The sequence below is a fragment of the Cibotium barometz genome, chromosome 25 (assembly GCF_041138505.1).
Source record: "Cibotium barometz isolate CiBa-2024 chromosome 25, ASM4113850v1, whole genome shotgun sequence".
Taxonomy (NCBI): Eukaryota; Viridiplantae; Streptophyta; class Polypodiopsida; order Cyatheales; family Cibotiaceae; genus Cibotium; species Cibotium barometz.
Window position 1 is genome coordinate 5,118,973 of NC_141070.1, and position 27,265 is coordinate 5,146,237.

The 27,265-nt window shown below is 44.8% G+C and overlaps 1 pseudogene across 1 annotated transcript in view; it reads left to right on the forward strand.

Annotated features, from left to right (window-relative positions):
- LOC147624171 (uncharacterized) overlaps nucleotides 1–27,265 on the forward strand; it is a 109,306-nt pseudogene that overhangs the window by 42,633 nt on the left and 39,408 nt on the right. Inside the window, exon 2 of the transcript XR_015269061.1 lies at nucleotides 2,960–3,068. The product of XR_015269061.1 is annotated as an uncharacterized LOC147624171 (transcript). The remainder of the gene's footprint in view (nucleotides 1–2,959; nucleotides 3,069–27,265) is intronic.

Below are 27,265 nucleotides of genomic sequence, written 5' to 3' on the forward strand. Positions count from 1 at the left end.
CAGAGGGGATTTGTAGCCATTTATATGGCAATGATGTGTGGATGTAGGCTAATAATGGGCCGGGGTACTTTTTTCCTCCGTAGGAGTTTTTCCCCTCGAGCATGTGTACACTCTTATGAGTGAGTGTGTAAGTGAGCTTATCATGGCACTTCACTCGAACTTCTTATTCTCATTAATCTACTTTGAGTTTTGTGTTCCTTTGAATCTCTGCTTGCTTGCTGCATGTGTGTGTGTTGCTACCTTTGTCTCCACTCCAATAGATGGCATTGTTATGTTGCAGTCCAAGCCCATAAAAGGGCTCTTGAAGAGGTTTAAACTTAAGGACTGTAAGCCCGTTTCCACTTTGATGAAACCAAATGCTAGGCTGAGCCTTCATGATGCTAGTAAATCATTTGATACCATGATTTACAGCCAGGCTGTTGGATGCTTGATTTACTTGTGCAATATGAGACCGTACATTCAGTATGGTGTGTCCGAGCTAAGTAGATTCATGCCTAGCCCAAGATCTAAGCATTGACAGGCTATGAAGAGTGTCTTCAGGTACTTATAGGGCACCTAGTCTCTTGGATTGTTCTATGCCAGGGGGGGTGATATTTGTCAAAGTCATGCAGCAGCACCACGCACACCACCCCAAGGCACTGAGCAACATCAGTGAGGCTGGGCTCCCATCTCCCAACCGTTGCTTCCCCCAAAAACTCGACCGGAGGAGATATCTATGCCAAGGTGCCAACACACCCTATATATGGCTCTTTAACTTCCCATGGTCTTGCATATGGGATAATCCACCACTTCCAGTCATGCGACAACCCAAGAGTAGCTACACAAATTGCCACCTCCAACACCCTCCTTCAATTTGAGCACCTCGATCAAACAGAGGTTAGGACTGCCTGGGACCACACATGCCAAGCTCTGATACCACGTCAAAGTCATGTAGCAACAACACGCACACCACCCCAAGGCACTGAGCAACGTCGGTGGTTGGGCTCCCATCTCCCAGTCATTGCTCCCCCCCAAAACCCGGCCGGAGGAGATATCTATGACAAGGTGCCACCACACCCTATATATGTCTCTTCGACTTCCCATGCTCTTGCATATGGGATAATCCACCTCTTCCGGTCATGCGACAACCCAAGGGTAGCTACACAAATTGCCACCTCCAACAATATTTACCTGCATGCTTTTAGCGATTTAGATTGGGTTGATTGTTTTGACACCCGAGTGTCCATTAGTGGTAACTGCTTTCTTTTCATGCATATCTTGGTCGAGCAAGAAGCAACCAACAATGGCCACTTCATCTTGTGAAGTTGAGTACAGAGGCAACATTTATAGCCAACAGTTGAGTGTGTATGGCTTAGAAGACTATTGGCATATTTTCTTGTGGGATCAGAATCAGCTACACCCATTCTCACTCATCGTCAGAGTGCTACCGCTGTGGCATGGAATTTAGTTTTCCATGCTCGTACTAAGCACATTGAGGTGCACTACCATAATGTTAGAGAGAGGCGATGCATGCAGGAGAGATCAGCCTTTTTTATGTCTCTACACATGACAACATTGTAGATCTGTTCACCAAGGCACTGCCAAAGGAGAAGTTTGAAGCTTTCTGAAAAGCTTTAGGCTTACTATCTTTTAGAGATTGATTTGCTAGATTTGTGTACACGTTCACATAAACACCATGGGGAGGATTTGTGAGATTTACAGTAGTGACCATGTGAACTAGGGACACCGGTGCACCTTTTACCTTCACACTGAAGGGTTTTTTTTCCCGCGTGTGAACACACTCTTTTAGAGTGTATGAAGTGACTTATTACGTCACTCACTTTTCAATCATAACATGGTTAGTTAGTACGAAAGGTACGATACGGTACGGTACGATAAAATACGGTACTAATTGGTACCTTAAAATTTTTTGAGGTACGGTACGATATTAGTACGTTTAAAAAAAAAATACTTCCTAAACTTAAAAATTGTAGACAAGAAGTTACAAAATAGTAGAACCATGAACATAATGTCATCATGCCATTAGAGTACAAAATTGCTACAAATGGATAGGCCAAAAACTCATGGCATGGGCGACTGCCAACATGCGTACATACATGATACTACATACTACAATACATCATCGATGGGCTAGAAGGAGATAGATGCCCAATGCCTAGAGAGCTGTAACATATCAAAAGTCTACATCATCACCAACATCTGCATGATCATCAACATGATCACTACTAGAGTGTCCATCAAGAGAGTTCTCTGAAAAGGACTCTTCGAAGGTGGACGAGACACTCTGGGGATCATTCTCGCTAAGTAGGTTGCCATCATCATCAAACCAGGGCTCTCTAGGCAGTGGGGTATCATCATGAGGGGGAAATGGAATATCATCATGAAGGCGGGGATTGGAGCTCGAGGATCCCCGCCTCACATATGTGCGAAGGCCACCCTTTGCCGATGTCAAAGGCGGAGGCCTATGAACTCCAACTACTCGGCCCCGTCCATGCTGACTCCTGGTGCTGCGGCACAAGCTCACTATAGAGCTCCATGAAGATTGCCTCCTCCTCATCAGGCAATATGATCGCTTGCCTAATATGGCAACGGCAAGTGCACACGCTCCTGACAAACAGCTCCCTATAGGCTGCAAAGGGCGATGAATGGCTCTCTAGAAGACTGAAATTGCTCCACGCCAAAAAAAAAACATTTCGCACGGTATCGTACGAATCCGTACGGTACCGTACCGTACGGCAAGTACGTACGGTTTCAGCCGTACGACGTACGAAATCAACTATGAATCATAATCTCATCTTACAAAGCTTTTCAATGGCAGGTTTCATTCGTCTTTCAAAAAAATAATAATTCTGGTTCATTCTGTAGTTCTGTGTTTTACCTTGGTGAAATTTCAAACGTAAAGTATTTTTGCTTCTACCCAAATTTGTTAACATTTATGAAAAACTATTTGTGATGCTAGGTTTCTAAATGATATGAAGCTGGCATACTCAGCTACAGACCTTGTGGTGACTAGCTCCGGAGCAATTACATGCAGTGAGTTGCTTATTTCGGGGAAGCCGTCGATACTGGTGTGTTCAAAGTTTTTTATTTTACTAAGCATGATTAAAGAGTTAAAGCTGAAAATAAGGAGTTATGACTGGAAGTCGAGTTGTGTTGCATGGATGCTCAAAGCCTCTATTAAATAGAGGGCGAAAGTTTTCAATTGAATAGTAATGCCTCTTGTGATTCATGAATGAATAGTTCTCTTTTCAGGTGACCCATTGCTTGGGTCATGACCTCTCAGAAAGTGTCCTTTCTTGAAATAAAATAATAATAATAAAAGAGCTCAAGTCACAATTATGACATTCCCTCCCAATTGCTTTTGCAAGTATGATTTTGTTGTCTTCTTGCGTGAAATGTTGAACCCATGTGGTAGCATATTTTCTCTTCAAGGGTGTGAAAATCCAGTCTTTTGTTGAACTTGGTATTGGATAGTTGCAAATATGTCTTTTGCTCGAGATTCTTCACAACTAGGCATGAAGCTAGCCTTTGGAATGTTATGTACTCACCCTGAAGATTCCACCTTAGGTCTGTTGGGATTCGGAGTCTCATGTGTGTGAACCCTTGTTTATGTGTGTGTGTGTGAACAGCCCCTAAAAGGGTTAAAGTGCTAGATGGTGTGAACACACTTTATAAGTGGATAAGATAAGTGTTCCATGTGGCATACACTTATTAGAGTTTGATATTTGTGTGGGTCAAAAGATAAGGCTGCAAGCCTACATAAGCATTGTCCTTGGTGAGTGAAAATCACTTCTATCAATCTAATCATATCATTAAGTCGTGCAATACTCTCACTCTTTGAGCATTGTCTCCCTCCCTCCCTCTCTCTCTTTTTTTTTTCCATAATGGTGTTGGGTGTTGGACTCACACACTCACACACACAAACCTGCACATTAGGGTTAGGTGCAGGGTAGAGAAGCTCACACACAGAAATGAGAGAGAGAGAGAGAGAGAGCCAAAAGTGTGGTATCCACAAAATGCAAGTCAACTCTTGCATGTGTGCCACATCCATATAATATAGAAGTACAAAATATTATATGTTAGAGTGTCCTTTCACACTTGATGTCCAAGGGGAAAAACCACATGGAAAAAGTGCCCTTGATTAAGCCCTGTTCACACATAGCACTACCATAAGTGAGCATATGCCTACAAATCCCCCTTGTAGTGGAAGTGTGAACCTGTACAAGGTAGCAGATCACTCTCTGTATGAGAGTAAGCCCAAAGCTTTGCGGAAAGCTTCAAACTTTTCTCGAGGTAAAGCCGTTGTGAATAGATCTGCAACATTATCCTGTGTAGGGCAATAAGATAAACTGATCTCCCCTGCATGTAGCCTCTCTCTGACATAGTGATAATGAATCTCTATGTGCTTGGTACGTGCATGAAATACTGGATTTCGTGCCACGGCCATAGCACTCTGGCTATCAGTGAGAATGGTGGTGGGTGTCTGCTGATACTCACGAAGATCAGCCAATAGTCTCCTCAACCATACACAATCTACTGTAGCTGTAAAGACTGCCCTGTACTCAGCCTCACAAGTAGATGTAGCAACAGTGGGTTGCTTTTTACTCAACCAAGATATGCATAAACTGCTAAGAAAAAAACAATTCCCGCTGGTGGATTGCCTAGTATCATAATCACCAGGCTAATCTGAATCACTGTATGCATAAAGCTGCAAGCTGCCCCCCCTGGGATAGAACAAACCAAGATCCAGGGTACCCTTAAGATAGCGAAAAATGCGTTTGACTGCTTGCCAATGCTCTGTGCCTGGGCTGTGCATGAATTTGCTCAACAAAGACATCCCAAAAGATATGTCTGGCCTCATGTTACACAAGTAAATGAGGCATCCCACTGCTTGGCTGTAAATGCCGGCCTCAAAAGGCTCTCCAATATCATGCATAGTAAGCCGTACACTCGGTTCTACCGGAGTAGAAATGGGCTTACATTCATCCATGTGAAACCTTTTTAGCAAACTTTTTATGTATTTAGTGTGCTGCATAATAATGCCATCATCTGTATGCATAAACTGTATGCCGAGATAGTAGTGTAAAGGCCCCAAATCTGACATATCAAATTCAGCTTTCAAATCAGCTTTGAAATCTGAAATTTGTGCTTTGCTTGTACCTGTAATGAGCATGTCATCTACATACAAGATGACTATGAGAATATCGGCATCGGTTTTCTTCACATACAATGTGCTTTCAGCTGGACTATTCTCATAACCTTGGCTGGTTAGATGAGCATGTATCTTATCATACCAAGCTCTTGGAGCTTGCTTTAACCCATACAATGCTTTGTGCAACCTGCATACTTTATGTTCCTCACCAGGAACTACAAAACCAATGGGCTGATTTACATATACTTCCTCTTGTAAATCCCCATTTAAGAATGCGGTTTTGATATCCAATTGATGCACTTTCCATCCTTTATGGGCAGCCAATGCAATCACTGATCTTATTGTGGTCATTCTCGAAGTAGGAGCAAAAGTCTCTTCATAATCTATTCCCTTTTTCTGGGAGTAGCCTTTAGCCACAAGTCTTGCTTTGTACCTGTCAATAGTACCATCAGACTTTCTTTTGACTTTGTACACCCACTTTGTTCCAATTACATGCTTGCCTTTAGGCAATTCCACAAGATCCCATGTATTGTTCTTCATGATAGAAGAAATTTCAGCTTGCATAGCTTGCAACCAATGCTCATTCTCATGTGCTTCTTCATAAGAAGAAGGCTCTTCTGAATCAAAGAGACCACCCATTGCGAATGCAGACTCCCCACGATGTACATTCAAAGCATGGCTGGAACTAGCCCTTGTTATACCTGTGAGTGGAGCTGCAAGTTTGCTTTCTTGCAAAGTTTTCAGCAACCATCTTGGCACTAACTTGGCTGTGTCTATGGCTGTTTGCTCTTCCCTGACAAGATCTTCCACTTCTTCCATATAAGGGGACTGAATGGCTGGCTGGTCCACATGTTCTACATGTGGATTTTCTTGTGTAGGGGCTGGCTGATCTGAATCCCCCCTAATTGCAATGGGTAAAAGTGCATCAAACATGTCCTGTATGCCTGTATCATTGCTTTTATACAAGCTGACCATGGGCTGTTCTGAATTTTCAGCAAATACCACATCTCTACTGACAAAAATCCTTCATGTAGCTGGATTATAAAGACGGTATCCTTTGCTCTCATTGCTGTAGCCCACAAAAATGCATTTAATTGCTTTGTCATCTAGCTTTGTTCGGAGTTGTTCTGGCACATGTGCATATGCCAAACACCCAAATGTACGCATATAATCCACTGTTGGCTTTCAGCTATACCAAGCCTCAAACGGTGTTATGGTTTTCAAAGCTTTTGTTGGACACCTGTTCAACACATGAGTTGCACACATTATAGCTTCCATCCAAAATTTGTGAGGCAATTTTTGTGCTTTCACCATGCATCTTGCCATCTCCATGAGAGATCTATTTTTCCTTTCAGCTACACCATTCTATTGCGGTGTATAAGGCATAGTACATTGGTGTTTGATGCCCTTTTGAAGCATATAATCATTGAATGCATTTGACATGTATTCTCCACCTCTATCTGAGCGGAGTGTTTGGACTTTACATCCACACACATTTTCAGCCATTGCTACAAAGTGTCGAAAGCATGTAAACACATCTACTTTCGCTTTCAAAGGGTAAGCCCAAGCAAACCTGGAGTAGTCATCAATGAATGTGACAAAGTAAAGATGCCCCCCTATGGATGGTGTCTGCATTGGACCACATACATCACTATGTATGAGCTGTAATTTACTTTCAGCTCTAATAGCTCCACCATCTTTGGGGAATGGTTTTCGTTGCATTTTTTCCAAAATACACCCCACATACATGTCTTGGTGGAGACTCAAGAGGCGGCATATTATCAACCATATGATGCTTCTGCAAAAGCATCAAACTCTGAAAATTTACATGCCCAAAACGAGCATGCCATAGCTCTGCATCATGCATAGCAGGAGTGTGGGGAGCCATTGTATTTGCATCATAAGTGCGCTTGTCATAGCTGTCCAGCTTATACAAGCCTTTGTATCGTGTTCCAGAAGTGATTATTTCATAACGCTTTGATGGGTCTTTTACCAAACACTTCCCATCTTCAAATTCAACTTTTAAACCTTGGTCGTTTATGGCTGAGACGGAGAGCAGATTTTTCTTTATCCCTGGAACATACAATACATTTTTCATACATATATTGGCACCATTGGCTGCAATAAGTATGACATGACCAATTCCCTTTACTGGATATGTGGTATGATCTGCACATGATACACTGCGGCCATTTGAAGCATAAACCAAGTGCTGAAATACATCTTTGCATGAAGTGATGTGGGAAGCACCACTATCAAAATACCATGATGCATGCTGTCTGTCAGATGCAATGCAAGACATATCAGTGTCTGAAGCACTTGGTGTGTCACTAGTGCATGTGACCAAAAAAGTGTACTCTTCCTGGATTACATTAGCTGATTGCTGTGCTTTGTCATCAGAAGAGTCTGCTACTGCATTGCCTGCTTCTTTCCTTTTCTCTTTTGCAATCCGCTTCCTACATTCACTGATGTAGTGTCCAGGCTTATGGTAGTATGGACATTTGCCCTTCTTTTTGGGCTTGTTTGCATCCCCTTTGTCAGACTTTTCACCACTAGAAGAGGGCTGTCCATGACCAGCCTTGCTAGACTGTTGTCCCCCATGCCTAAAGCTCTTTGCTTTACCCTTATCCTTGGCTGTAAATGCCTTTTCTCCACCACGGTTGCTCGATAAGTTTGCTCTTGTTTGCTCTTCCTGTAAGAGTAAACCCACGAGCTCTTCAAAAGTGACGGGATCACCACCTCCTCTTATTGAGAGGTTGAGAGAGAGGTGAAAGCCCAAGTAGGAAGGCGGTAAAGAATGAAGAGTGTTGGTGACCATCTGTCTGTCTGGGATAACCTCATCAATGTTGAGCAATTGTTCCTGCAAATCTTTCACTTTGGTGAGATGATCTGCCATGGAGTCACCCTCATCCATAGAAAGAAGATCCAATTGCCTCTTCAAGTAGGCAACTCTTGCCTCATTGCGTACCTGATACATTGCTTCCAATGTGTCCCATGCAAGCTTCGATGTCTTGCATGAACGAATGTGCGGAATAATAGTCCTTTTCACTGAAAGGGCTATCAATGACATGGCCTGTGCATCTCTAGAGTCCCATCTCTTTTGCTCTTGTGTGGGAGCAGGATCTACATCAGGAGCTCTTTGAGCACCTCCCCTTTGAGGCGTGGCTGGCTATATGGTAAGTGGGCGTGTGTCATCACCACACACGATGCCCCAAAGCCCTTTGGCTACCAGCAAATTACGGATCATGAAACTCTAGAGGGAGTAGTTAGATCCATCCAGCTTGTCCTCCTGGGTGAGCACACCAAATACATCTGTAGCATTCTGTGGGACACAGACCAGGCCACTGACAGAGATACACATGGCAGTATGGAACTGTAATGGTTCACTATGGGTGCAGCCTGGACGACTGGAGCATGTTATGGTGGGGAGAGACATCATACTTCTGACAGAGACACATCAGAGCCCAGAGAGAGGGGTACCTCGAGTAGAGGGATTCCAGTGGGAGTCAGCATACAGGAGGACCACACGCCAGGGTACATCGAGAGGGTCGGGGGGAGTAGCAGTCCTATTCAGACGGGAGCTAGAGGGGAGACTGAGAGTGGTAGCACACGATCCAGAGGCCAGATACATGTGGATCAGCTTACAGCTCTCACAGGACAGGGTTATATACATAGCTTTATGTTACTTTTCTCCATCAGGATCCTCCTATGTCATTACAGAGGACATGCCACAGGAGGAGGAGACAGGAGCCTCGCCATACACTTGTCTGTCAGAGGAGATTATGCATTATTCTACACTAGGGGAAGTATTTCTTACGGGCGACTTCAATGCCCACACACAGAGCAGACAGTGTGAGGTGTATGACTATGATGACATGGAGATCCTCCACCCTGTGGATCCAGAGGAGATAGGGGCTAGTCGGGCATCAGAGGACACTAGACCAGACAGAGGACATTATGGGGACCACTTACTAGAGTTGGGAGCCAGGCATCGTCTCGTTATTTATAACGGGATGCTACAGTGGCCGCGATCAGGAGGGCTGACATGCTTCCCACATGGGGGTCATACACGGACCGGAGGCACGGTGGTAGACTACATTATGGGGTCTTTGGAGGCATCACAGCTTGTCACCTCATTCTCCATTCCACCTCGTCCTATTGGGGCAGATCATACATACTTGGCATTTTCACTAGCCGGATCACCAGTATCACCAGTCCCCCACATACCGACGCCACACACTACCATCTACTTCACACATGACATGGCAGACATATACACTAGCAGAGTAGAGGATGGGCTCCTACTCATGGATCCCCTGGCACCTATGGATACCATTACAGCCCAGCTGGCATCACTCCTACACACGGCTGCATTACAGAGCTTCCCACATCGTGTACACTCAGGAGAGCCTGTGAGACTTGGGACTATGCCCCAGAACAGATGGTATGATGACGAGACTTACTCGCCGCAAAAGGCGGGCCTTCGCAGAGATACAGGAGCTAGAGATCTTTCATTTCTTCGTGAGTAGAGATAGCCCTGTCTCATGGCGGCACTTCAGAGAGCCCCGGACCCTGACACCTATTGCAGACCCACAGACATGGCACACATATGCAGAGGGCCTATACCATGTCCCACAGCAGCCACCTATACCTCAGCCACATGAGCCTCGACTCAGCTAGCTTCTTTACCCACTCGATGGTACAGGAAGCTATCCGCCGCCTACAGCATGGACGGGCCGCTGACCATATGGGCCTACAGGGTGAGCATCTCATATATGCAGTAGATTCTTTAGCTCCTTTTCTTGCACACCTGTTTAACAGGGCACTAGCAGAGGGTTTGCCTGCGGAGTGGACGATGCACACCATTGTGCCGATTCACAAAACAGGGGATATGCTCAATCCGAGCAACTACAGGACGGTTATGGTTGGCCACGTGCTAGCCAAACTCTATGGTGCAGTGCTGGAGCAAGAGCTTAGCTTATATGCTGAGCGAGCAGGTTTACGCTCATCAGGGCAGGCAGGCTTCAGGAGAGCTTTCTCTACCACTGACCATGTATTCACTTTGAGATGTATGATTGATCAGGCCAGAGTGAGGAAGAGAAAGCTCTATTGCTGCTTTGTGGATTTCCGCAAGGCATTTGACACAGTACCACGAGAGAGGCTCTTTCAGCGCCTGCAGTGTCTTGGCATACCAGCAGATATGACATGGGGCATCTATGCATTGTATGAGCAGGTTTTTGGGCGAGTCAGATGTCCAGGAGGTATGTCCGAGACTATTGCTAGCACCATTGGTGTGAAACAAGGATGCCCACTTTCCCCCACGCTATTTGGGTTATACATTGATGAGGTGGTTGACTTCATTACACGGGGAGGCGGAGATGGAGTTGATTTAGCAGGTACCTCAGTTCATATTATGCTCTATGCTGATGATATTGTATTAGTGTCTGAGTCTCCAGGTGGTCTGTAGCATCTACATGCACTCGATGATTTCTGCACACAGAGGGGTCTTACTGTGAACCTTGGGAAAACCAAGGTTATGGTCTTTCATACATCGAGATAGGGCAGGAGTCAGCTGACATTCACTCTCGCAGGATGCCAGGTGGAGGTGGTGACATCATACGTGTACCTAGGGGTTACCTTCTCTGCAGCAGCCACACGCTTCACCATGGGTTCAGCAGCCAGAGCTAGATTGACACGGGGATATGCAGCATTGGCTATGCTAGAGAGACAGTGCCACCAGGCGCATTTTCAGGAGCCCCGGACGAAGGGGTGGCTATTTGACACATTAGTCACACCGGCATTGGTGTATGGAGCAGTGGTATGGGCGCCAAGCCTTGCTACCCATTGGTGGACACAGATAGAGAGACCACAGGCCCTCATGATGGCACGCATGATACGCAGCAAACCGTCAGTACCTCATGACATTATCCGAGCAGAGTTTGTTGCGTCTCCTATGATGGTAGAGGCCATATTTCAGACTATATGCCTGCTAGATAGATTCAGAGAGATGCCACAGGACAGATTGTCATACAGAGCTTTTGAGGCATCTAGACAGCTGGCTGAGGTAGGAGACAGAGGATCATGGTATGCACAGGTCACACATTGGTTCTCACAGCATGGCCTAGACATGGATCATCTACCACCATTCCAGTATGACAGGGATGCACCACATATCCGTCTCTCTCATAGTGAGAGGAACAGAGTACTGATTCAGGATCTATGGCAGCTCTATACACGAGAGACATGGATATCGCCTACACAGCCTCTTCCACCGAAGATGCTATACTACAGAGATCACTTCATGAGTATCACTGATGATGGATTTATAGAGAGGCCTAGATACATGGAGGGCTTTTTACCACACGGCTCCCGAGTGGCTATTGGTCAGCTCAGAGTTTCATCACACCGATTGGAGATTGAGACTGGCAGAGCAGCACGGATCCCCCGAGAGGAGAGGGTATGTAGATTGTGCAGAGAGGAGGTGGAGAGTGAGGAGCATTATGTATGCAGATGCAGAGCATATACAGCCATCAAAGAGAGATATCCCATTTTATTCAGAGAGCCACATTCCCTACGCCAGATCTTTGAGGCAGCAGACCAGCGCATACTGGGGAGATTCATTCTAGACATACAGCGCCACAGAGAGACATTATTACATGCTCAGACAGCTCCAGAGGGGGGGCGACAGACACAGATTACTACATTTTTTCAGAGATCCATCCCCCTCCCAGCCCCTATACGGCAGGGAATTACTCTCCAGAGAGCAGAGACACTTAGAGCCCGCAGGAGACAGAGGACACCTGGCTTTCGGACACCACGCCTATACCAGAGAGAGATGACAGAGATCAGAGCTCAGTTTCACAGAGAGGGTGTGGAGCGACTGGCTCGCTTCAGAGCACACCCAGGCGTGTTCTTCAGGGAGCTGTGGACACCCCCTTCACTGATGTATACCATTTTATATCCCCAGTATGGTACAGGATGGAGCTAGCTAGGTTGCATATCATGATTGTATACTCCATGCATATAGCTTTGCATTCTCCTAGTAGTAGAGCTCCATCCCCTGCACACCCAGATTCAGCTTTTTTTTTTGTTCAGTACTTTTTCATTTTGTTGGGATGACAGAGGATACCCCATACAGGTACTCCGATTTGTCTCATAGGCCGAGTTCGGTCTTTTGGAAGACGTTAATAAAATCTATCTTTCTTTCTGTGCCATGTCAACAAAATATATTTGCAAGCAAACCAAGCACCAATGTGCACTGCCAGGCAACCAAATGTCCTGTGCAAATGTATGCCTGCAAATCAAAGCAAGTGTAAACGTGCACCAAATTGTCCAATTACACACAATGTGTATACATACGCGACAAATCGCAGCTGTAATGCCCAATTGCACGCTCCAATCTGAAAATCCCCAATTTTTATGCACTCCAATCGCTTCAATGTGCATCTAATTGGCCAATCTTCACAAAAGCCCCAAATTTCTGCAAGTGAAAGAGGTTCAATTTGCTGATTTTGACCTCAATTTCGAAAACCCCCAAATTGCAGGCAAAGCAAAATGCCCAATTTTTTTCAATTTGTCCTGAAATTGATAAATCCCTCAAATTGGACCTGCAATTTTTCTTTCAATCTGACTTGCACAGAAGTGCCTGCAAAATCTGCATATGACCTGCAGTGGAATGGTTGCAGAATCTGTATTTGTATTTGACCAAAAATTTGTACACTGAAATACCTTCAGGCAAGAGCAGCAGGCTTGGAGCAGACAATCGAATAGATTTGACGGTGGGAGCCGGTGGAGCTGTGCAGAGCTGCAGGTGTCGAGGAGGGCAGAGCTGCAGACGATTGCATGCACAGCAAGGCGGAGACGTGCAGAGGACGGATGCGGGCTCTGGGTGGTGGTGGACCAGTTGGTATGGGCCTGACCGCCCCAAGTTCCTGGGACCGTTCAGTGGCGAGACCCCGTCCTACCTCACGGGCGAGTATCCGGGCGACTACGGGTGGGACACAGCAGGCCTCTCTGCAGACCCAGAGACCTTCGCACGCAACCGAGAGCTGGAGGTGATCCACGCGCGCTGGGCGTTGCTGGGCACGCTGGTGTCGGGCGAGCCAGAGGCGGGCGCTGGAGTCGGAGTCGCTGGTGTCGGACCAGCCAGAGGCTAGCACTGGGCGCTGGAGCCGGAAGCTGCAGGCAAGTCGGAACTTGGGCACGAGGCGCAGCGGGAGCGAACGGACGGCCAGAACGGAACTTCGCAGGTGGGTGCAACAGAGCGGAGAGGCGACGCCAGACGTGGTCGGTCGGAACGGCGAGCGAGCGAGCCGGCGTCGGGCGACGATGGCTGTGACGGAGCAGGGGCGACGACGGAACTGACCGCTGTCGGACGTTGGAGTAGCGCCGCCGCGGCGACAGAGGCGGACCCGTCGTGAGGCTGGGCGGAGGTGGTTGGCTCCCCACGAGCGCCGCCCATCTTTGGCGGCCAGACGGTGGAGCAGCGACGGAACCCGATGGACGAACGACAACGGAAAAATAGAGCGTCGACGGAAAAACGTAGGCGACGGACGGAACGTCAGTTTTCGACGGAATTTCGCAGGATTTCTTCCAGCTGCAGATTTCCAGGGCCAGCTCCCAGCTCCCAGCTCTGATACCAAATGTTGGGTGTTGGACTCACACACACACACACACAAACCTGCACATTAGGGTTAGGTGCAGGGTAGAGAAGCTCACACACAGAAATGAGAGAGAGAGAGAGAGCCAAAAGTGTGGTATCCACAAAATGCAAGTCAACTCTTGCATGTGTGCCACATCCATGTAATATAGAAGTACAAAATATTATATGTTACAGAGTGTCGTTTCACACTTGATGTCCAAGGGGAAAAACCACATGGAAAAAAGTGCCCTTGGTTAAGCCCTGTTCACACATAGCACTACCATAAGTGAGCATATGCCTACAAATGGTTGGTTGATTAGATTACGAAAATGTAATACAAAGCAAAGGTCTGCTTCTCCTCTGTTGGAGACCTCCAGATTCTCGTCGAGATGAGAACTCCTTGCCTGCAGAGGTGTTGGTCACCTCTCGTGTGATTACTTGGCCAGAGAAGAATAATTGTAGACGGCAATTCAATCGTATGGCGAGATTGGGTGTTGTGAGGATGTCTGATACTTTGTTGCTTGGGTGGGTGCAAATGTTATCATTCTGCCGTGCTCGTCATAGAAATCGTGTGCCTCGAGGCTATAGGTGTATTTGGTTGCAGTTTCAGCAACAAGTGCAGTCTCTGGGACGCCTTCCTAGGATGGATTCTTCTCATGCATGGGATGATTGGGTGTTGGGTCGCAACACTAGGTTGTTGAAGGCTTTCGCTAATGTTGTATATCATCTTTTGGTACAAGAGAAGAGATGGCTTGTAGAAAAAGCTAAAAAAGTATGGAATGTTAAGAAAACGGCCTCTTGGTGGAAGTGCATCCTATTCTGTGGTTGGCATTCCAAGCTTCTTTTGCAGGGCAAAGTGTTTATTTGGCGAGTCATGGTTGGGGGCTTGTCTTTGGCCACTGCCCTTCGGCGTCGGAGACTTTCGAATGGCAATTGTTTTTTTTGCCAGACTTGTCCAGAATCTAGTTGGCATAGGTTTATTTCTTGCCCGGTGGCTTGCCGGATATGGGAGTTCATCTCTTCTGTGTGGCAAACGGTGACTGGACACACTTTGTCACCCAGGCAGTGGGTATTTGGACATGATCAGCGAGGGGGGAACAATCAGCAACATGAGGTCTTTTTTGTTTTCTTTGGATGGTTGGGTCTTTGGCATAACTGGCTCATGCGAAATGCTTTCATCTTTGATTCACAATTAGGGGTGAAAGGTCATGTCCAGCGTGTTCGTGGTCTATTGCTTTGGCAAGTTTCTTCTTTGATCAATGCACATGTTATCACCAGGGTGCAAGCTGACCCCTGGTTACATGGTCTTCGTACGGTGGGCATGCCTCATGTGGCCTTTTAGTGTGTGCTTTCTCTCTCTTTCTCTCTCTCTGTGCACACACTCACACCATGGATCTCTTTGATCCTCCATAGCTCAGGTTTGTACCTGTGCAAATTCTAACCCTAATCTACAATTGGTATCATAGATTTTTAGGGATTTTCTGATTTTTAGGGTTTTCACCTGTCTCAGCCTGGCCTGCTCCGCCCGGCCAGAAGAGGTGGCATTACTGGCCGGGTCGCCATCTCAGCTGTTCGTATGATGCCCTTTGCCTCGCCGCTCATATCTGCCCGCCCTCCTACGCTGGCCCATCTCTGCTCTTTGCGGCCTGTAGCTTCCGACTGTAACAAAGCCTGCAGGCAGCTGAGGTAGCTACTGCTCATCGTCATCTCCCATCACCTGCTGGCTGATCTGCTGATTGTCGTCTTCAGCCCACCGCTGGACTTAGCTGCCCTCTATGCAGTATCTGCAGCCCGCCATCAACCTGCTGTAGTAGCCATGCCACCTGTGCATCGCCTCTGCAGTGCCATACTACTACTGTTGCTGCTGCTACAACCGCAGCCAACATTACTATAGTCTCCATCATCTGTCTTCCATATGCCGCTCTACAACTGCCACCTCCATTTGCAGTAGATTCAGACCTACTGTCCATGAGAGTCGCCGTCTGTTTATGGTCTTGTGAAGATGTTTAATAGAGCATATAGTGTCATTAGAGAGAGAGACACCACCATCTTCAGTGGACATCCCTCATTGTGCTAGATCATGGAGTCCGCAGACCAGTGCAGATTTGGCCAGTTCTTGCTAGAGACACAGCGCCACAGAGAGACACTGCTACGGACTCATACCACAGGGAGAGGTGGGCGACAGCTCCAGCTCATTGATTTCTTCCAGAGATCTATCCCAGTGCCTACCTTGACACGGGAGGGGGTTACACTTCAGCGTGTTGCGGACCTCCGAGCCAGACGGAGACTGAGAGCACCAGGCTACTAGACTCCCAGACTACATCAGAGGGAGATCACAGAAATACGGGCTCGACATCAGCACCATATCCAGGAGCGGCTCGCTCACTTACACTCACACCCGGAGATCATGCTCCGAGGGATTTTTGCCTCGCCATCGTCTATGTATCACATATTGCACCCCATTATGGTACTGGTTGGAGCTAGACAGATCTGCATTGATTCTTGTATACCCTACGCATATAGGTTGCATACTGAGCCTCTAGCAGTAGTGCTCCATCCATCACACCCTCCCACTAGCTCAGTACTTTCATAGTTTATTTCATGTTCATTTTGTCCTTTTTTTCTGGACATCTAGAGGACATTGACAGTTGTACATTGATTTGTCTCATAGGTTGAGCTCGGCCTCTAGTAGACGTTAATACAGCTTTCTTTCTTTCTTTCTTTCTCTCTCTCTCTCTCTCTCTCTCTCATATGGAGGTGCACTGTATATTATATGGAGGTGCACCGTATATTATGAGATTCGAGGGAGGTTCCAATGTCTCCTCAGAGAAGGGTTTGGACCCTTATCCAAGATCATGGATTACCCAGATCAGCGGTGCATGAGCCTCTTCCTACCATAGCTTCATCACCATAGAGACTCACCGATTAGGGAGTCCAAACCCCATGGGAGACATCCACCCGGCCCCAAGCAACCATCACTCAGTTCTTTTGACCTCGAGAGGACGCCCAACCAATCAAGGTTGACATATCCACAGCCTCATGGAGCCACACATTCTCAAGTGCCCAACCCCCCACCACACCCTACTCTGGTGTGACTCTAGACCGGGCCACGACACTACGACGACTCGATGTCCCAGGCTCCTTGGACCTTGCCAGCAACAAGACATCAGCCTCAGCTTGAGGAGGTCTTGGAGAGGCACAGAGCCACCTTCCCACCTCCGACGGATTTGCAGAGCCTTCTATAGGCCACCTCCATGCTTGATATCCTTGATGGCCCCCTTCCCCATACAGGGGCTTAGCTCCATAGGTTGTATGATGATGATGGTCCCACTTTGTATCATATGGCTCAGATTTGACATTCCCAACTCACAGCTCCATAGTTGCATTCCATACCCGTACTCATCCGATATGTACCTTCAATACTTTCCGTACCACTCCATACGTACCATACCTCGTATGGATAAGGTCTTCGTGCCAAATATGAGGTTCAATGAACAACACTTATTTGGCTCGTTTTTTAATTATTTTAGTCAGTGGTCATTGCTCAATAGTTAATAGATTTGTTTTCATTTCAGTATTACCATTGTCTTTCATGCTATTTTTGTATGGATGCAGATATTTCTTATTTTACATACATACATACATACATACATACATACATACATACATATATATGTATGTATGTGTGTATGTATGTATGTATGTTATACATACATACATACATACATACATACATATGTATGTATGTATGTATGTATGTATGTACATACTTTTTTTTTTTTTTGTAAAGCTTCATGTCATTAATTACAAGTGGGAAACCTCAAAACGAGGAAAACCCACCAAAAAGACCATATACAAGGGAGACTACTAGAGTGTTCACTATGTTCAGTGTGAACATAGTTAAACATCTAAAAACAATCTGTAAAAAGAGCAAACAGAGATGAGTCAATCTCATGAAGAGAGAGACAGTCATATAAAGATTGCTGAAGAGAGGAACGGAAGAATGAGTAAGTATCCAAATGAGGCCCAGCAAAAACTATCCTGTTGAGAGACTGCCAGGTAGTCCATAAAGCCCAATAGCGAACCCAATCAAAGAAGACTTTATGGGATCTAAGGGGTGAAGGGAGAAGACCGAAGATCCAAAAGTATTTCCCAAAGGGTGCCTGTCGGAAGCGGGCTCTCAAACGTGCAGCAATCCGATCCAATAAAGTCCTGGTGAGAGGACAACTCCACAAAAGATGAAAGACTGTCTCTTGAGAAGCACCACAACTATGACAAGTTGAAGGTGCCAAAAGTCGCCTAGCCAAGAAAAGGCCGACTGGCAAGACTCCAATCAAGCATCTCCATAAAAAAAGTCTACTTTTCAAAGGAAGACTGCATTTCCAAAGAGAATGAAGCCGTTGTTTCCACCAAGCCTGACTTTTATGAAGATGCCAAATCTGATTTGCATGTTCTTGAACCCAAGAGGCAGGCAACAAGAGATGATATATCGAATGAACCGAAAGTTTAGCCATTGATAAAGGGCCTCGTGCAGGTTGTTCTCTTTTAAGGCTCCAATCAACCAAATGATTAGAACGATCCAAATCTGCAATTGGTTCAAAAGGAGCAAGAAGCTCTCGAATAAGCTGCCAGATTGATCTATAATGCATCCCCAGACCAAATTTCCTGGCGGCAACCACAAAAGAAAGCACATGGCCACCAACATCCAAAACATCATCAATAAGATAAACTCCTTTCTTTGAAAGGAAATATGCCTTCCTAGGCTCACGTAGAGCCAAGGGTACATCAAAAGCCTTTGACCAATGAATACTCTCAAGGCGAAGCGAAGAAGATTGCGCATTAAGCCTGGGATTCCAAAAAAGATATTGCGTAACTTGTTTCCAGGCAAAAATTAACTTAGATGAAAGAGGGCAGACGACAATCTTTCCATCGAAATGGCTGAAAATTGCATTCCAATACGTAACAGTCCACTTTCCAAAAGCAGGTGAAGACATAGACATACACATATGACCCAACATAATAGCCCATGGTTGGCGCTGTTGTACAAATTCCGACAGCAAAGTGGATTTACGAGCAAGCACATGAAAATGAATATTCAATATGTTCAAGCCACCATGTATCTTTGGAGAACACATCTTTGGCATTGACAAAAGACGAAGACCCTTTTTACGATGTTGCGTTTTCCACACAATTGCCATTGCCAGAGACATAAACCGATCTATATTAGCTTTCCTCCACATAATCAATGGAAGAAAGAACTGTATGTAAGCCATTACAATAGCCTGCACTATCCTGAGACGTACATGAAGAGGCCAAGTGGAAAGCTGCCAATAATCAATTTTGCGATTCAATTTTAGCATAACCCATTGAATCATTTGTGAAGATGACAGCTGCCAACCCAAAGGGTAACCCAAATGACGAACGATATGTCCACCAGGAGGTATTCCACCGGGCCACAATACATGATGCCATTGCTGTACATTAAGCGCAAGCAAGGTAGACTTACGGAAGTTTACTTTCAAACCAGCAGCCAGACCAAAAAGTTCCAAAGCCTCCATTAATCTCTGAAGATCTTGTTGCGTATTCTTGGGCATAAAAAAAGAATCATCAGCATAAGCCTGAGCCAGGAAAGTATGCCCAGCAGGAAGCTGTAAGCCATGCAATTCATCAGTAGCTTGCAAAAAATCCAAGTAGCAAAGAAAAGGATGTGTGGCAATAGCAAACAACAAGGAACTAAGCGGACAACCCTGGCGAACTGAACGTCCCAATTTCCAAGAATCTGATAGAGAAGAGCTCAAAATCAAAGAAGCATCACTGTCATTATAGAGCCAATACACAATATTTTGCCACTTTGCACCGAAACCAAGATAACTCATAGTCATAGCTATATAGTCCCAATGCACAGAATCAAAAGCTTTCTCAATATCAACCTGCAAAATGAGTACAGCCTGCTTTGTGTATTTGGCGTATTCAATGGCAATATAAGCATTAGCCAAATTATCATTGATTTGCCTGCGAGGCACAAAACCATATTGCGCAGGATGCAAACCATCATGTAAAAATCCTTTAATACGATTTGCCAACATCTTAGTCAGAAGCTTATAGATGACAGGCATAAGAGTAACGGGCCTCCAATCAGAAAAAGCTTCACAAAGATCCCGTTTAGGGAAAAGCTTAACCAATCCTTCTTTCCAAGAAGATTGTAGTGCATCATTTGCCCAAGCTTCATTGATCATATACAGCAATGGTTGTTCCAGCTGAGGCCAAAACGCATGGAAAAATTCCACTGTCAATCCATCCCATCCGGGAGATTTCCATCGACCCATTGAACGTAAAGCATCCTTAAGTTCAATATCAGTGAACAGAGATTCTAATTCCAAAGCATCCTGTGGAGAAATAATGGGCCGAACATGACGCAATAAAGCATAACGAGCATTAAGTATGTCAGGTGAAGTAGTTGGCGGTTTAGCAAAAAGAGCTGTAAAATGCTGACTAGCAATATACGAGAGCTCCAACAAAGAATGAGTCCATTGACCATCAGATTTTTTCACCCTTCTGATGCATTCCTTTTGTCTTGAAGCATGTAGATTTTTGAAAAAATCTTTGGAAGAGCAACCCTTATCTATGATAGCTCGATGTCGCGAACGTGTCAACCATTTTTGCAATTTTCTCTGATCATTTAGCATGAGGAAGTGCTTAGATTGCATTAAAGATTCTTGTTCATTGGTATTTAAAACCCGAAACTGAGCAAGATCAGCCATAGATTGACATGTTTCTTTAGCGTGCAAGATCCGATTCCGCAAGTCGGCCATGTAATAACGACCATAATCACAGATCACAGCCTGCATGCGCTGAACAAAGCAATTTCAATATCCTCATGCATTTGAAGGGGCAAAGGCTCAATGGCTTGCAAAACCATTTCCTTGAAATCAGCATGCACAAGATAAGTGTTGTTTAAAAGCAACAGCCTATGTTTCTGAAGAATAGAAACATCCTGTGGCATATCAAAATAAAGGCCTAACCATAAAGGAGAATGATCAGAGAGTAACATGGAGCGATCAATCCATAGCTTGCAAACAAAATCATCGTATTGGTCTGCATGTAACAAGTATCAGCGATCCAGACGTGTCCAGATATGTGGAAAAGCATTGTGATTAAAGGTAAACCCTTGCAGACGAGGGAATACATGCTGCCATAGATCCAAAATATTGCAGGAAGAATGTAAATCATTCCATGTTCTGCGTTCAGCTCCAAGCATACGAGTTCTTCCAGTGGAATTAAATTCAAGAGATGGAGCATTATTAAAATCTCCACAAAGGAATGCATTATGGAGCCAGGGATAAGCCAACATTTGCGTCCATATATTTGTCCTGTCAGCTGAGCTTTGTGGCGCATAAACTGTTGCAAATTCATAAATTTGTCCATACAATGAACATTGAATGACCATCCATCTGCCAGCAGAATCATTGTAGGCCAACATTGGTTGCAGATCATGCTTAACGAGCATAAAAACTCCCGAGTAATGCTGAGTGCCCGCATAAAATATATCATAACCAGCAAAGTGACCTGATTGACCCACTAAGGTATGCTGATTGTGTTCTTGCACACACACCAGATGAGGTTGCATTTTATGTACATAGTGCCAAAACAGCCTAAATTTACCGGGATCACAAAGTCCTCTAATATTGTACGAAAGACATTTTATTGGAGCATCAAACATCAAATCTGTACAAAGGTATATACAGTGAACAGCCAGCAAAAATCAATGCTGCATAACAACAACTGAATCAGGGAGAGAGCCCTCGCCCTGAATCAAGAGAGACTCATGCATATTTGTATCAACACACATATCCAAAGCATTTACATCGGCATCCATACTCGAGGAAGCACCTCGAACTACATCCGACCATATTCTAGAAAGCATAGTCGAAGAAGTAGAAGACTGTGCAATAGTGGCACATGCAGTCCAATTACGTGAAGGAATAGGAGCACGACGAACCATAGTAGCTTTTTTCGGAGTTTTCCATTCAGCCGAAGATATTTTATCTTTTCCTTTATCCTTGGATTGATTAGGCACGGCCAAAGAAGAAACAACTTGTGGAATAACTTAAGCTTTTCCTTTCTCTTTCTCCTTTTGAGTATTTCGAGTGGCTTGATTTGTTGGTATCTCCTTAACTTGAGTAGGCTGCACATTCGCTGAAATGGGAGGTACAGCAGATAACGGCGGAGGATGCAGCAGAGAAGGACATTCAGAAGCCATATGCCCAAACTTATGACAAGTGAAACAAGCACCTGCAAAGACTCCCCAATTTAATTTGAAATAACGTGCACCCATGCCACGCACATTTTCTACTTCAACAGCAATTGCAGGTGGTTGCTCATGGTCCGTATCCCACAAGATGCAAAATCTGTTTTTGTTTCCTGTAGGATGAGGTGCACAAACCACTTTGCCCAGAGTGGCTGCTATACCTGGCAAATGTTCCCTCAAATATTCCGGAAAATCCACGACCTCGACCCAAACAGGACAACGATGCCTAATCAAGGACTGATAGTCCTTGGTCGGGGACCAAGGTAACACATGTACCAACTGTATACCAAACATAAGGGGAGAAGTTTCAAGCATCTGCTGCTTATATTGACCATCAGACAGTAAAACATCATAAAAACCCCTTGCTGCAAAGTGAACTCCATCTACAAAGGGTCCACCTAGAATGGACTGAATCCATTGAGCTACTTCTTGCGCAGAAGGCATTTTACCCGGAAAGAAGAGGATAATCCCTTTCTCTGAGTATCTACGCAGAGGAGACACAATCGTCGGCAATTTAATCTTATAACTGAAAGAAGGAGGCGGGTCCTTCCATTTGACACGACTGTCTACAAAGTCCTCACATAAAGCCTTATATACAAACTGTGCATCCGACGAATCTTGCTTAATCATGGTGACAGATTCAATTGCAGTATGTTGCCTCTTGTTACTGTCTGCAGCATTATCCCGGCGAGCATAGGTCACAACAGTCTCAGACATAATTGCAAGAGTAAAGTCTGTACAACCTCTCTCACACACACACACACACACACACACACACACACACAAACTTACAAAGGGTGACTGTCACTTACACCTCGCTGGTGCTCTTACAATAGCTTCTTCTGTTAGGTTCCGCCTGTATTCTGCTGATTTCTGTCTTAAATCATCCCTCCCTTCGTGAGCGCTCACAAATGGTCTCATAAACCCTAAATCTCTAACTGATCCATGTTACATACATACATACATACATACATACATACATACATATATATATATATATATATATATATATATATATATATATATATATATATATATATATATAATACACACACACACACACACACACACATATATATATGTGTATATAATATACACATATATATATACTGTGTGTGTGTGTGTGTGTGTGTGTGTGTGTGCATACTCACAACATGGATCTCTTTGATCCTCCATAGCTTAGGCTTGTACCTGTGTAAGCCCTAACCCTGACCCTAGCCTACAAGGTCTTGTAAAGTCTTTGATGAAGATTCAAGGTGCATGCAAGTCATTCTCATTAAGTGTTTGTTTATTGACAACTTTGCCCACCCGTTTGTATGGCAGCATTGGTTCTAAGCACTGTACACAGTAATGCTTGTGTGGTAATTTGATCAGCAACGTTTCCTTTTCACATTTCTGTAAAGAATGTAAGGACTTCTTGATTTCTTCCATTAGCTCCTCCAAATCCACTGTGGAATATTCGCCGTTCTTATCTTCTAGGTCAATAGTTTGAAACATGTGAACTTTAGATTCTAGAGTGTAATTGTGACTCCAGCAGTTGAAACACGTAACAATGATCTTCATCAGCAATTAGAATGGTTGAAGCCCTTGTCACTGAATGAATCAGGGAGGTTAACTTCAGGGATGTCTAGAGAATCAAAACACAATGATATTTTAGCAAGAAGCCACTGATTAATTGTATGACAATTGCGTAGCTTTCGGGGATTTGATGTCTAATTTCTTAGCATTGATTACTTATACAAGATAACCTGAAACAATGGATCTACCCGACCCACGGCCCACCTCAACCGCTTGGAGTCACGGTGGACTGTGCTCACCAGCTAGAGTGCACTCGACGTCCATGGCCACCTCAACCTCGTGGAGGACGAGTGCCACACCGTTACCAACCCATGGCCACATCGACCTCTTGGAGTCACCTTGGACCGTGCTTACCAACTACAGTGCACTCAACATCCCCTCGCCAATACACTACAACTCTCTGTATGGCAGCCCAAATCCGAGCTCCTCTAGGGGCATAGGGACACTCTCCCACTAGTGGTGGACATGGCGTGTCTCTCGACTATCATCGACTCCCCCAATGCTAGATATTTCGGATAGATGAGGATGATCTTATACCCACATGACCTCTCTTTTATACTGTGGTTGACCTGGAGATGTACTTTCACACTTTCACCATGTATCCACTCATCATTGTGATGAGGATGATGATAATGATGATGAGGTGGACCTATGCCTAGTCTATCCTTTTGTATCAAAACTTTAAATATTTTTTAGTCTTTCCCATGGTTTAGTACCGCATGAAACTCTTGTAGTACTTTTGGTTTGATAGACCATTGGGGCTTTTGAAGACTGCAATATACGAGGGCATAGAGGAGGAGCAAAGGATTTGCAAAAGATGTGCCTTTTATGTATATTGTCATTCAGGAGGATGACACTGTTGGGAATATTCACATTTACGGTAGTGAAAATGTGTAATGGCCTAGTAAATAAAAAGGTGCTAGGTGGTTGTGTAAACTAGCACTTGTTTGTGTGTTAACTAGGGCTTAAATAAAGCAGTTTCATTGTGTGTGAACAACTGCCAATGTGTAGATTCATTTATATGTGGGAACAACCCCTTAGAAGGATCTTATGTAAGCAATGATGTGGAAAGGTGGCACCCCGTAGGGACACACTTGCAACATGCCTTCGAAGAAATGCATAGTGGAAGATGGGAAAGTGGAAACACAGGAGAGAGAGTGAGAGAGAGAGTGAGAGATGGAGAGGAACACAGGTATATACTTGCTCTCAATATCACCAAACAAGAAACACATGCTGGTACAAGTCCCGAGCAAGAGGGAAAGATGACCTCGTATGTGAGGGACTGCAGCAATCCAATATGTAGAGGCACTAAGGCATGCAAGAGGCACAAAGCAATGAATGTGAGGGAGGGAAGGCCCGACTATATATATGCCCAAATAGGGGCAGCCGACCTGTAACTATTTGGCCTTCCTAGCTCTATTTCACATAATGAAATCCATGCTTGGACATCAGACAGGTGGAAGAAGACATGGGGACATGGTCCATAAGGATTGATTAAGAAAAAGCACCATTCTTGGTCAAAAAGCAAGAAAAAGCAAAAAGTCAAACATGGTTGACCATGAGCCAAGGGCACCATTGGAAAGAGGAGACTAAGGCGGACCAAAAACCTAAAAGCCGCTTTCTCAAAAAGCAGCTCTAGCACCAAAAAGCAAGGCTCTCAAGTTGTAAAAGCACAAATCAAGAACTTTGGCTATTATTAATAATATTTAATAAAAAGCAAAAGCATCACATTTTGGCAAAAAGCAAGGCTTCCCCAAGTAAGCGTGGAGATTATCTTTTATCATCATCTATGAATCAAATCATGGAGTTTTTCATCGCTGCTTGTTGATTTCAGAGCGCCGATAAAATTCCAAAAACCCTAAAATAGCTCAAAAAAACCTAAAAACTACTTTTTGGACGTTTTTATCGCCGAAAACCATTAAAACAGGTTTTATATTAGTTTTCTTGCTAGAAAGAGCTTCTCTCTAGGGTTTTCATCATCGACAAGGCTCTAGGAATTGTGGAGATTATTCATGGGATGAGCGAGTGGATTTAGAGCTTGGACATGGAACTTGGGCATAGAGCTTGGACATGGAAGCTTGAACTTGAGCATAGACATGAAGAACTTGGACATAGAGCTTGGGCATGAAGCTTGGATATGAACATGGAACACCGAGCTTAAACATGGAGCTTGGATTCTGGACTGGGATTTGGACTTGGGATCCATTGGATTTGGATATTGGATCTGGTACTAGCCCGGTGAGAGATACTTGTGGGTCATCTCCGTGGTGTGCTCGACATCAGAGATCTTGTGCGTCGACATCAACATGGACTTGGATATCCTACATCGGCATATTTGTTTGTTTTGTATTCATTGATTGTATTGATCCTGGCCAGCGCTCGTGGATTGTTCCTGTATAAATTCCCGAAAGGGGGCGGGGCCTGTTCCCCGCTCAATGTGGTGTATTATGCAAGATCCCCATTCCCTTTTCTCTCTCCCCTCTCTCTCTTTATATTTTTATCTATTGGACAGGTGGTTGAGTCTGTCACTGCACGCCCCGCTGAGTACAGTGGTATCAGAGCAGGATTTCTCTTGAAGAAACTTTCTCGGGGTGACAGAGCCATGTTAATAGCAGAGGGAGACCATGGGTCTCATGAGGTTGTTACAGAAATTCTTGATGGGAACCGCGGCTATGACATCAGAAGAGTACCATGACTCTTAGCAGTTCAGACGACCTCTTAGAGACGAAGAATTTATTTCTTGGAGAACCAAAAGAGAACAGGAGCGAAGAAGGGCTCAAATGTTTGCAGATTTCATAAAGGATTGAGCCATTGAAGCCGAAGGAGTTGAAGCTGCTAAACAAGGAAGCTACTCCTAGGCCTACTCTTTCAGATGCAGTTTCCTCAGGACAGGTAAAGGAAGGGAAGGCAAAGAAGCCGAGAGATCAGAAGATCATCAAATTGACATCATGCCAAGAAGTTCAACAAATGGTTTGCAGTGGTGCTTAGCCCATTGCATGTTTCAACAAATAAAACCATGGGATCTTTGTGGACCAAAGCTGAAACAGAATCCTTTTGAAGCATTGAGACTTTCTGCTAGCAAAGAACCGGTGTTGGATATTCTAGACCTTTTTTTTGTGGTTGAACATGATGAGATTGCATTGGAGCAGTCTTGAACCAAGCAGGCCATGTTGCGGCCGATGAATGTCAAAGCCAACAAGGAAGCAGATGCATTATCTCGGAGACCCTTGAGCCATGCGGTTTCTATGGGTTACCATATGGATTTCACTTTGATGAAGAATCCTTATGCTACCAAAGAGGATTTCAAAGATGTTTTGGAACAGAGTGCAGAATAGAAATTTGGTGACTTTTTATGTCATCAAGAAGGGTTTTCTTATGATACAAACCCAAGTCATGTGTAACACAAGGAATTAAGGCCAAAGTAATGGAAGAGTGCCCTGCTTCTCCATACATGGGGCATAGAGACACCTTGACTACACTCCAAGCTTTGGAGAGCTATTTTTTTTTTCTTCGAGAAAAGATCCTTTCATTAGTTATATAAAAAACGCCCGTAGGGCTACAAAAGATCTCGCCTGCTCATAAGAGA